The sequence below is a fragment of the Physella acuta genome, unplaced genomic scaffold, assembly GCF_028476545.2.
Source record: "Physella acuta isolate Inbredline_101_S28 unplaced genomic scaffold, ASM2847654v3 ptg001278l, whole genome shotgun sequence".
Classification (NCBI taxonomy): Eukaryota; Metazoa; Mollusca; class Gastropoda; family Physidae; genus Physella; species Physella acuta.
The window spans coordinates 145,443-149,341 of record NW_026732793.1 but is presented as its reverse complement, the minus strand read 5'-3'; positions in this window follow the sequence as shown (position 1 = coordinate 149,341).

Genomic DNA, 3,899 nt, shown 5'->3' with positions numbered 1-3,899 from the left:
CTGCTACCCTGGTTTTTTTTTAAATAAATCCCATTGACACAGTCACGTAGAGAGGCTCGCATCTGGATAGAAAGGCGGATCCGAATTTTTAAAGAATAAAGAAGGCTGTGTGGTGTGTGCTGGGGGGAAGAGGGGGACGGGGTTTGGGGGGGGGGGGATAGTCCCGAAAAAAAACTGTCCTAGATGTATATATATATTCTCTGTGTTTTTATATTTTGTTACAAGTGCTTATCAGTTGTTTCTGCTTAAATAATGTGCTGTTAGTGTTACTTTATATATATATATATATATATATATATATATATATATATATATATATATATATATATATATATATTTAGAGAGAGAAAAAAACTGTCCTAGATGTATATATATATATATTCTGTGTTTTTATATTTTGTTACAAGTGCTTATTAGTTGTTTCTGCTTAAGTAATGTGCTGTTAGTGTTACTTGATATATATATATATATATATATATATATATATATATATATATATATATATATATATATATATATATATATATATATATATATATGTATATATATATATTTAGAGAGAGAGAGAGAGAGAGAGAGAGAGAGAGAAAGAAATAGAGATAGATAGAGATAGATAGAGATAGATAGAGAGAAAGAGAGAAATGATAATTATTTATTTGACTTTAAAGTTTTAATTCGTAAAAACTTTTCCACAGCTATAGCTCACAAAATTGTCACTTTTAAAATGACATATTGGGATATATCTGTTCAATGGGGCCTTGAAATAGTATGATCGCTAGTCAGTACGCTAAATAATCCTTATAAAAACAGTGAGAGTGACACTATGTATCACTGTAGATAGTTACACTCGATTAGCTACGATTGTTAACAGGTAAAAAAAACTTTTTATTACCTGGAAAAGTAGTTCTTACATACGGATATTCAAACAAAAGTGGGTTTTTTTTTCGAGTTAAAAATATATTTAGGATTTGAATAGCTAGATTTCGCTTTAAGGATATGTAATATATCTTAAACAAATAAATGCTTTCGTTTGCTAAGCATCGTATTTCTCTGAGTGATAGACAAGCACAATACTATTGGGCGTTTTTTTTTCTGGAGCGGAATTCTATTTCATGTTTCTTCAAAGAGGTGGTCTTTGGGTGGTACTTTTTTTTTACTCATTGGAGAACATCGCGACAGTCGTTGAGATAAGTGTTGGACAGTCATGGTCTCAAGTCTCTTGAAGTTAATTTTATAAGGTCTCTAAAAGTTATCGACTTGAGACTCTGAACAGTCATTGCATTGTGACTTATTAAGTATTAACTCTATTGACGGTGTCTCAAGTCATCAGCTTCAGTCTCTGTGTTGACATTGACGATAAAAACTAACAAGTCTGGCGAAAACAGGGAAGGATGTCATGGGCGACCCATACGATCCCCGCTGTTTGGATGGTGTGGTCGAATAGTAGAACGGTTGACAGCTCACCCAAAAGTCTGGAGTTCGGACCTCGGAGTCCGCATGACGTCTCAGAGTCCACCCAGCTTTGATAGGTACATGAATCAAACTATGGAGAATAAAGAAAGCTGGTCATAGTGCTAACCACACTATGCCTTCATATGCCGAGGTCACTGAAACAGGTGAACTCTGCTTCACCTATCACGTGAACTGAAAGGTTCGAAAAAGTACTTTATATGGCTGCCCTGCAACATTACCCTTGATTCGCTGGTTGTTTTTTTTTTAAAGTAAACACAATAATATTTCGATACCACTATATCTGAATAACCTTTAGATAATTAAATTAACATTTAAATCGCTTTAGATGGTTTGTAAATTCAATACATTAAATATTATCAACTTTGAAATAATAAATGGTTAATTGAGAATTAATAATTTAAATATGGTTAGTTATAACAACCAGTCAGTTAAACTCTACTTTCTCTACAACTCCACGTAAATCGTTTACTCTCTAACACAGGGGTCTCCAAACTTTTCAGTCCGAGGGCAGCATAAACTATCAAACTTCAGTTCGGGGGCCAGTTTCTTCCAGGCATGTCTTTGATTTTTCTGGTCAAAGTTCCTCAGCCATCACCAACAAACTAATTTTTTTGGACAAAAAGATCTCAGCGGGCCGGATGAGAGGACTTCGCGGTCCACATCCGGCCCGCGGGCCGTAGTTTGGAGACCCCTGGTCTAACACAACATAAACAATCCTGACATGGTTAAGGGGTCATCTATAAATGACGTCATGCTTTTTTTTAACCCCCCCCCCCCTCCCGTCCGTCACACATCGTCACAAAAAGCCAGCCCCTCCCCCTAAAATGACGTCACACCTCAGCCTACAACCCCTCCCCCCCTCCACTCAAAATTGCAGTTTATCTTTTCTTAAAACATGGATGTTTTTTTTCCAAAATCTTGTCTGAACTTGTCAGAATAGAGTAATTAAATCAGTTCCTATTACAATGTATTGAAAGTTTTCTAGAACGAGATAGAACAGCTGCAACTCGTTTTCTAACAATGCTTTTTATAAAGCAAAAGTGTGACGTCACACCATCTCAACACCCCCCCCCCCCCACCCTCCTCTCATCACACCCCGTCACAAAATTACGGACCCCTCCCCCCTACGAGTGTGACGTTATTTATGGACGACCCCTATAACATAAAATCCACGAACCTCCCACTTCGACAGAAATCTGGCAAAAGATGACGTCAGAGCTGAAACTAAATGTTAGCCAAATGGCAACCGGAAGTCAACACACGTGGGGAAAAGATGGGAAGACATTTATTTGTAAACATAAGCAACACAATCATAGCCAGTGTTTCTTTCAGACATTTTTCTTCAAGGGGGCACCTGAAATTTTAGGGGGAGGGGAGGTGGACTTAATTTTTTCCCCATGGATAAATTATATAATTTCTATATAATTTTTTTACCTTTTTTATATTTCGTTCTTGGAGGAAAGGGGGGGGGGGCGGTATCCTCCTCCCCGAAGAGATGCCCCACATAAACTCTGTTTATAGCCCCACCCTTGAGTATACAAATAAATGGTGTTAGGTTCAGTAGTTAATAGGAAGGGAGATAAATCCATAAATATTTTTTCTACAGTCCAGGGGAGGTAAATCAATTAAATATTGAATAATGTGTTATAGATATTTAAAACCGCTTATAATTTGGAGTAAAATACTTTGAGTGCTAGGTTCGTTCGTTTATCTAAATCTATTTGTTTTCACTTTAGCTAAATTATTTCTAATTTTTATTAAGCTAATTAGATAAAATTGAGTGCATGAGATCATAATGTGCTACTTGTGAAAGTGAACCACTTTAAAATATTCAAAAAATTTAAAGATCTTAATCATAATGTTGACTATGGTATTCTGTTTTGATCATAATAGATATATACAATAAACACACAAACACAAGAAATTAACTCTATATAGCAGGGGTCGGGAACCTGCGGCTCGTGAGCCGCATGTGGCTCCTTTGATGTCAAGTTGCGGCTCTTCAGCGCTTTGCACAATTATTTATAATTATTTTATTTTTTTTAAACTAATAAAAATTTTGTTCTGCAACACTCGGTAATGAACGATATAATAATAAACATAAACAAGTAACACTCTCTATTCTATTACACTATTTAATTACGCAATATTTCATTGTACTTCTTATTAAATTGTCCATTCTCAAATGACACATTTAACTTTGTGATGGATATCACAAAGAAACTAAACGAGCTAAATGTAAAACTGAAAGGACAGGAAAACTTGGGTTATCCTTGCTTGACGAAGTGGTTTGTTTCGAAAAAAAAAATATTTTTAAAGATCTGTAGAGCGGTAAATTACTTAATTACGAAAAATCTGAAAAAAAAAATATCGTGATGAAACCAATACTACTATAAACATGAATCACTTCAGCATTACTATAAACA